At 43.5% G+C, this 8,543-nt stretch overlaps 1 long non-coding RNA gene across 1 annotated transcript; it reads left to right on the top strand.

Annotated features, from left to right (window-relative positions):
- The first annotated feature begins 3,862 nt into the window (after positions 1–3,862).
- Positions 3,863–5,892, top strand: LOC116984326. Its single transcript, XR_004414985.1, has 2 exons — positions 3,863–3,898; positions 5,260–5,892. It is a non-coding gene; the product is annotated as an uncharacterized LOC116984326 (long non-coding RNA).
- Positions 5,893–8,543: the final 2,651 nt, after the last annotated feature.

Here is an 8,543-nt window from a genome sequence, read left to right as displayed (position 1 = left end):
GGGTTGGTGTGGGCCCAGCGGGGGTGGCTTGGGTCCAGTGGGGGTGGCTTGGGCCCAGTGGGGGTGCCTTGGGCCCAGCGGGAGTGGCGTGGGCCCAGCGGGGTGGCGTGGGACCAGTGGGGGTGGCGTGGGCCCAGCGGGGGTGGTGTGGGCCCAGCAGGGGTGGCTTGGGCCCAGCGGGGGTGGCTTGGGCCCAGCAGGGGTGGCTTGAGCCCAGCGGGGGTGGCGTGTGCCCAGCGGGGGTGGCGTGTGCTCAGCGGGGGTGGCTTAGGCCCAGCGGGGGTGGCTTGGGCCCAGCAGGGGTGGCTTGGGCCCAGCGGGGGTGGCGTGGGCCCAGCATGGGGTGGCTTGGGCCCAGCGGGGGTGGCTTGGGCCCAGCGGGGGTGGCTTGACCCCAGCGGGGGTGGCGTGTGCCCAGCGGGGGTGGCGTGGGCCCAGCGGGGGTCAGCGGGGGTGGTGTGGGCCCTGCGGGGGTGGTGTGGGCCAGCAGGGGTGGCCTGGGCCCAGCGGGGGTGGCGTGGGGGGAGAATGGCTTGGGCCCCGGCGGCAGGGGAAAGCGAGAGGAGCTGGCCCCGCCGCAGTGGCGTCTGGTGTTGGGGTTACAGCCGCTGGGTTCAGATTCAGCCGGTCTCCTGGTCGCCAGGCAAGCCGTTGGTGAGGCTCCGACGCCGTGGATGGAGACGCTGGAACAGGCGGGCAAACACCGCAAACCCCCCCCGAGCCCGGAGAAATGGGCACTCCCTTATCCCGCGGGCCAGAATTTTTTTTCCAAATATTTTTTTTCCGTTTTTTTTTTTTTCCTCGGGAATTTTTCTTACTCTGGGGAAAAAAGGGGGGTGCGGTCGCACCCAACGCACCCCCCTTCGGACGGCCATGCGGAAATTAGCATCTTGTTCCCTATTGCTTTTCCATTGACTTAACACAAAAGCTGTGATCGAGGACAGTCAAAAGCCCATAACTTTCTTAAAAATTAAGAGAACTGAAAGAAATATTCAGTTATTATAGATTGAAGCATTCTGAAACAAATATGAAACAATCTTACTTGGATGACCTGAAATTAAAGCATATAATTAGTTAGTTGCCTAATTGTAGCTAATTACAAAATTCAATTACTAGATCTAAACATCTATCCATTTCTTAAGTAAAGATTAACATTTTTAAATAGCCTAAGTGTCCAAATAACATTCACACAAGAATTCACAATATGATTTTTAAATCTCATTGTCATTAATTTATAGGCCAAATGGAAGGAATTTAGTGTTTAATTCATGTAAATTAATAGCCATTTAAATCATCTTGCGAGTGGGTTTTTGTGGAACGCGATGGTTTGGAACGTTGCGGTTGCAGTGAATTTGAACCCTATATCAGCCGGAAATATACTGCTGGTTCGGATGGGCCCCAAGTCACCTACTCGCAACTTAAAAGTTTGATTAAAGGCATCTTAAGAAGCACTTTTTAATGTAAAAATAAACGGCCTACCTTGCTTTGTCCCCTACGTGAGATCCGTCCCGTTGTCGGCGTTCATGGCTTTAGAAGATGATTTTTAATTTACTCTAACAATTTAAATATCCAGCGATGTTTAAAAATAACTACAGAGAACGAATGTCGGAGCGATTTTTCTTTAGCAACTAAACAGGCTGACCAACATCGATTTGAATAGCCTGGAGAAAACGGCATTTTAAACCCGCCCCCCTCTCAAAGGCGCCAAAGTCGCGCACACGGGCAATGACAGAACTGCAGCGCTGCTAAAGGTAAGTTTTGTAACATACCTACAGGTAAGCATTGCCTCTCTCTGAGGTGAATCCAGCGCTGCGCCGCCGCTGCTGAAGCTCAGATCCGATCCCCGGTCCCCGGCAGGAAAGGACGCGCCAATCTAGTTGGTAGGCAGTGAGGAGGGGGGCGAGGACGCGACTCGGAGAATAGTTGCATCCTCACCAGGAAGTGACTGGGAAACAGTTTCCCCCTTATTCTACCCCCCTCCCCCACATAGAGAAACTAAAGAAACCTTCAAACATACTGTTAAGACAAGCTAAAATAAAAATAAAAAATAAAAATAGATCAGCTTTGGGGGTGAAGAAGCAGTGCCGCGGTATGGTCGGATTTACCAAAGTGAGGGCGAGGGATAGAGTGATAGGCATCCTTGATGGTGGTGTAGCAGTGGTCGAGGGTGTTTGGTCCTCTGGTGCAGCAGGAGACATGTTGGTGGAAGTTAGGGAGCGATTTCCTGAGGTTTGCTTTGTTGAAGTCCCCAGCTATGATGGTAAATGCCTCAGATAAGACGTCTGGTGTTTGTTGACCACGGCGTGCAGCTCCTCCAGTGCCAGACGGACGTCTGCTTGGAGTGTGATGTAGACCGTGGTCAGGATGATGGAGGTGAATCCCCTCGGAAGGTAGAAGGGGTGGCACTTCACCGCCAGATGTTCGAGGCGTGGAGAGCAGGAGTTGGACAGGACTGCCACGTCTGAGCACCACGCAGAGTTGACCATGAGGCAGACGCCCCCTTCTCTCCCTTTCCCAGATGCCAGGGTATGGTCCATACGGTGGATGGAGAACCCTTCAGGCTGGACCACTGCGTCTGGGGAGCTGTTTCTCATGTCTCTGTGAAACAGAACACAGAGCATTCCCTCAGCTTCCTTTGATAAAGCAGCCTTGCCCTTAAGTCCACCACTTTGTTTTGTGAAGGTAATAAAACATCTTGTTCAGAAAATAGAGTTTTCATCATAATTGTCATCATTTTGCTTTCGTCCATGGGTTTTCAGGGAATTTTTAAATAACGTACTAATAATGCAAAGGACATCCTGTGCAAAGTGAATTTTCTTGCTTTGTTAATAGTCCTGCCACAGGAGTCTGATGCTGATATTTTGGATTTGCCAAGCTGGTTCAGTCTGTGGTAGTCTGCGCCCTGTCCATTGTGTCGCATTAAGGAGCTGAGGTAGCTTTCCTTAACCTACAAAAGATAAGGTACCTATTTTGTTCCAAACTACCAATTTGGCTAATATTCTCTTCAAACTCTCTTTTCTGTAGATCATTCACTGATGACCAAGAACATTTTGTTATCAACATTTCAGTGAGCTGGCAATGCAGACTGTTCTCTTTGTTATCTCCACCCTTCACTTTTGTTAGTGCTGACCAAAATGCACAAGTTAAATGGGGGAACTGTTGTTTTACTGGGTTGCGGAAGTCATTCATAGGTAATTTCTGACCGCAGCCAGCACTGAACGCTTTAGTGGATGAGGTAAGGAGTATGAGGAAGATCTTCTACTTGCTGGAGCTAGGAAGATCAGTGGACACATGCTGAAGCAACAGATTTTGATGTCAATGTGAGGAACGCATACCTGAAGGCATAAATACAATGTAGGAAAAAGATTTGATGAACTAACAGAGTCGAGGTCAGTCAATATTTCTCCAACTTGACTACCAGCTTCAGCAGCAACTCAATTCATCACATCCTTATCCCTCACTACCAAGAAACATCATCAATCCACCTCTGGGCCTAATGTTTTTATGCCCTAACATGCCTTCATATACTTAGGGTTGCTCTGAATGTCATGCCCACATCTCACAGCATGGACATACTGCCAGAAACTTAACCATGGTGGTGTTATCCAAACGCGTTGCAGGAAATTCACTTAGACTCTTCTCAAGACACATAAATGGTGCCAACAACAACAATCTGGAGGATAAGTACTGTGCTGCAAAGCATCACGGCTGTTGGGAGAGGCAGTGCTGGCCACTGGAGGATGCAGTGTTATCCACTGGAGATGGCAAAAACAAAATCCTGAAGGAAAATCTGACCTTTGTGTAATTCACACAAAATGTCTGGCTTTTCAATTACTTTTTTTTTTCATCGAAATTGGTTTGCACAGAATACAAAGCATTGCAAGCTCAATGACTGAAGGTATAAAATCCCATTGTGTTTATTTGTGTTGGTATTTTGCGGTGCTAAAAGTCAAGCTAATGGATTGATGGAGTTGGTAGTGCGCCACTCACATCACACTCTCTGGTTGCATTTTTAAAAGACATCCTCTGCAATCTTCAATGTTTATTTCTCAGTGCTTTTCTTCTGATGCACACGGCTGTCAACTCTGTGTCTGCAGGTTATTTTGAAGGAGATTTGGGATGATGATGAACAAACTAGCTTTACTGGAAGCAATCACAGACTCAGTTTAGTGCTGTCCCAAATGTCATCTCGAGCACAGATTAGTTTCCTGTTCCGTGCTCAAAGCAGAGTCCAGAATGATTTCATAATGCTAATCACAATGGTTTGTACATATACACATAATTTGAGGGTTGTAACCTCAGAATCTTTATTTGAACTAAAGCATATGTTCATACAATCAATGCTGATTTTGCTGTATATGTAAGGATGAGATCTATTTGAAATGATTCCTGCATAAAAAGAAAATAGGTATGGTTAAAACAGAGCTAAATTAAATATATTAGCCTATAACTTTTCAAGCTTCTGAGTATTAACCATGAAGGACAGTTAAAATGTTCTGCATTGCTTTCCGTAGATTTAAAAGGAGCTGCTTTGAAAGTGATTGCTATTATTTAACTCTACTTCTTATTGTGAAAAATATAGTATTTCAAGTTTACTTTTACTCGTTCCATAATAAATTGACAAAGTGATAAACACTATCAGCATTTGTACAGTGCTAAATAACTAAAATCCATAATCGTATACAATCAGTCTCTTTCATTGTTGGTTGAGTTAGTTAAGGATCCATTTAAATATTGATGTAAACCGCTATGCAAAAAACAAAGTGCTAGAGGATCAGGCAGCATCTGTGGATGGAATGGACAGCAGTCATTTTGGGTAGGGAACTTTTTATACTCCCTGAAGATGCTGCCTGACAGCCCCGAGTCCCACCCGAACTTTGTGTTTTGATCACGAATCCAGCATCTGCAATTTATTGGGTCTCGTATGTAAATACCTAACCCTGGCTTAGTGCACCAATGAATTGCAGGGAGATTGAAGAACTGGTAGTAGTCATGTGTGCAGAGATAAAAATGATTCCAGGTTTACAACATTGTTATTTGACCATAATTTGCATCCCTTAATATGATCGCTGATTGGTAACAGCCAGAACTCCAGACACCTAAATCAAAGCCCAGCCAACAGAGCAAAGTTATTGGTTAAGTCTTGATCTCGCTGCCACCTCATTTTTAGGCAGCATGTGATGAACAACTGCACCTTCTTTCATTAACAGTAACAAGACAACTATTGACCCTGATCTCTCATCATCTGGTACTTTTCAGATTTCAAACCACAGCACACATCGCGGGACTGACACAACTGAAAGGTGAGATTAGTTGAAGTCACTTCACATCAAAGCACTTCATCAGGATATCCTCGGCTGTGCCTGCCTGGCTATAATTACATCTGAATGAACAACAGGAGACTACTTTGTGAACTCTAAAGGCCAATTTCATGTATTGAATATTGCTTTTCTATTTATGTGAAAAATTCTTAAGGTGATGAAAGCATTAAACATATTTAATGGTCTCATGAAGAAAGCAGGGACATTAAGTAATTGCCAGTAAGTGTTGGCATTAATCCAGATTTGTGGGGCATGAAGAATAGTTCCTACAGATTATGAGAATATTCTTATGATTTATGTAATTTGTGATTAATTCCTCAAAAAAAAGGCCTTTCTCAACAAGTTAACCAGGACAATGAACTCCAGATTAAGTTTACTGAGTTCACGAATTACTGTTGCAGCCAGGTCATAACGAATGAACTGAATCATTCTTTTGGTCTTATAAATGATTTTCTGATTTTACTGATGACCTTTGCTCTAACTTTGAACTGCTGTGCGAAACTAACATACCAATGAAATAACATACTGTCCTTACAATTATTTCCTCAAAATAAAAATCCGTTTGAAAATGTTTCATTTTTTTTCTTTCCGTTCCAAGGTTTAGCATGGAGTCAGTTTGTGAATTTGCTCAGTAATCTGCTTTAGGGAATTTTGTATCACTAAATCTCTGCTAGTCTCTACATTTTCAGGAATCCTAACTTGCAATAAATCCCCAAGTATTTTCAGCTTGTAATGAAAGAATCTGAAGAGTACATTTTCATCATGGGATATATTGTTTTCTGCCATATTTCTGATTAAAGATGCTGATTCTAGTTTCAGATGTGTCCAACAAATTTAAGGAACTTTGCAAGTTGTTCCAGGGATCTGAAAGACTGCTTGATTTCTCATCAATAACTTCACTGTAAGGTAACCCAAACCATAAAATACTGGAGTGGCCAAGGATAACATTAGAGTACTAAATGAAAATTATATGCATCAGGCCAAAAGCACTAATTTTTTTTTGTGATCTGTATCGTCTTTCTTCAGCACAACAAACATCTAAATGGCCACAACATTAATGAAACGTGATGTGAGGTTTTGAAGTATTATTTCAGTATTACTCTTCATACTCTTTTAACAAAATTATACAAAAATAAAAATAGAATTAAGTCATGATTTTTAATGAAGGAATAGAATTTTGGAAACATAATCAAAGTCACTTCAGCCAGATCTTCCCTTTGATTAAGTCCCTCTCATTTGGTTTGGGAGAGAACTTGAAGTTCCCATCTGCTTTGTCAGGTATTCACTTTGTTTGGGCTGCCAGTGTGGCTTAGAGGTATCTCTTGGATATCGTACAACATTAAAGGAAAAACATTCCATTATCAACAGATTGGATTTGAGAGGATCAGCATGTTATCTTTTGCTGATGTTTCATAGGATTTGGACAATTTCACAGAGACACTTCAGTACCTTGAGGGACGTGCTGTAGGCGATCCAGGTCTCAGAAGTGGGCAAGGATCATTGTTGCCCAACAGAATGTGAGTTTTATGCCAAGGTTTCGGTCTTGATCTTCAAACATCCTATTGCTCAGATAACCAGAGGTTGTGCTGGAGCACTAAAGGTGAAGGTGAACATGACTCAATGCTGCAGCTTCATTAAGCTCTGGATAGGTCACATTTGGAGTATTGCGTGCCGTTCTGATTGCCATATTACAGGAAGAATGTGGAGGCCCTGGAGAGCATTACCAGGAGGCTGCCTGGTTTAGAGGGTATTGGCTATAAGGAGAAGCTGGACACATTTAGATTGTTCTCTCTGGAGCATCAGAGGCTGAGGGGATGACCTGATAGAAGTATATAAGGCATAGATAGAGTAGACAGTCAGATCCTTTTCCCTGAGTGGAAATATTAAAAACTGGAGGTCATAGCTTTAAGGTGAGGGGAAAAGTTTAAAGGAGACGTAAGGGGCAAGATTTTCACAGAGATCGATGCATGCCTGGAACAATCTGCCAGGAGTATAGAAGCAAATCCAAAAGTAGCATTTAAGGGACTTCTAGATAGGCACATGAATATCCAGGGAAGGGAGGGATAAGCAGAAATGATTAATTTTGTCATCATGTTTGGCTCATCTATCATGGGCTGAAGGGTCCATTCCTGCACTGTACATTTCTATGTTCTATGTACATTATTTGCACTGACTTCAATTTAGAGTCATCGAGTCATTCAATGTGGAAACAGGTCCTTTGGCCCAACTTGCCCACACAGCCCAACATGTCCCATCTACACTAGTCTCACTTGCCTGCATTTGGCCCATATATCTCAAAATATGTCCTATCCATGTACCTGTCTAATTGCTTCTTAAATGTTGCGATAGTCCCTGCCTCAACTCTCTCTTCCGGCAGCTTGTTCCATACACCCACCACCCTTTGTGTGAACACTGGGGCTCCTTAAAAGAAAGACATTTTGAAAACTAGGAGCAGGAGTAGACTGTTCAGCTCTTTATGTCTGCTCAACTATTCACCATGAAAATGGCTGACCTTTCATTTGAAAGTCATATTCCTGCTCTTTCTCAATATCCCTTGATGCCTTTTGTGTTTAGAAATCAATCAAACCCTTTGTTATGTGTATTTAGTGACTTAGCCCCTACGGGCTTCTGTAGTAGAAAATTCCATAGTTTCGCCATCCTCTGATTGAAGAAATGTCTCCTTATTTCAGTCCTACATGTTTTTGAGTATACCCCGAAACTGTCATCCAAGGAATCAGTATGATGAAACGTTTTTGTGATTTTGTGATGAAAAGTACATTTTTTTCTGTGGCAAGGAGACCAAAATTGCACGCAACAATCCAAGTCACGAGAACCTTTGTAATTGTAGCAAGAAGGCACTCTCAGTGAAATATTGTTGTTGTACCGCACCTCTGGAATTCAGTCCTGTGGTTAGTTTTTGGAACAAAGCTTGTAATAAGATCCAGAACAGAGCAGTCCAGACAAAGCTCATACTGAACTGCAATGTGACCATTGTGAACTGATGTGCCAATTCATGCATTGGCAACGACTCCTTCTATAATGTTATTGATGACTGGGGCTTGGCTGATGGTGCTGTAACTGGTCAGATTGGGCCTTGCCCTGCTATTGAGGCACATCTGGAAGGTTATCCATCTTCTCACTGTTCGTACAGCTACACGGAAGCTGGAAATGTAACTGTTTCTTCTGGAAAACGAATCCTCCCCACAATAGTACGATAAAATG

The sequence above is a fragment of the Amblyraja radiata genome, chromosome 2, assembly GCF_010909765.2.
Source record: "Amblyraja radiata isolate CabotCenter1 chromosome 2, sAmbRad1.1.pri, whole genome shotgun sequence".
Taxonomy (NCBI): Eukaryota; Metazoa; Chordata; class Chondrichthyes; order Rajiformes; family Rajidae; genus Amblyraja; species Amblyraja radiata.
This window is presented reverse-complemented; position numbering and strand designations above follow the sequence as displayed.